Genomic DNA, 381 nt, shown 5'->3' with positions numbered 1-381 from the left:
GGTGTTAGGAATGTGCTCCTTGGCACCCGGCCGGCTTCTGGATATCTCATGACGATCCAGGCAGCGCTTTAAAAGCGCAGCACATCAATAAAAATAACAGCCTGGGAGGAGGAGGGGGGCAAAAAAGTGACCTGATGGAGAGCTCAGCTGGGAGCAAAGTGTCAGTATGTCTGGGGGGGGGGATATCTGGGGTCCTGAGGAACTTGTTTTGGCTGTGAAAGGGGGTTGTTTAAGCTTGGGACTCCCGGAGTTTTTTAAGCACTGACTAATTGCTGCTTTTGTTTCCATCCCAGGAGGTGGGAAGCATCATTGGGAAGGTAAGTGAGCAACAAACCCCCTTGCCCTGCCTCTCTCTTTCCCCCCTCCCCCCCCCCCACCCCC

The sequence above is a fragment of the Egretta garzetta genome, unplaced genomic scaffold (assembly GCF_000687185.1).
Source record: "Egretta garzetta isolate BGI_Z169 unplaced genomic scaffold, ASM68718v1 scaffold1137, whole genome shotgun sequence".
In the NCBI taxonomy this organism is placed as follows: Eukaryota; Metazoa; Chordata; class Aves; order Pelecaniformes; family Ardeidae; genus Egretta; species Egretta garzetta.
The sequence above is the reverse complement of the archived record's forward strand: the minus strand, read 5'-3'. Positions refer to the sequence as shown.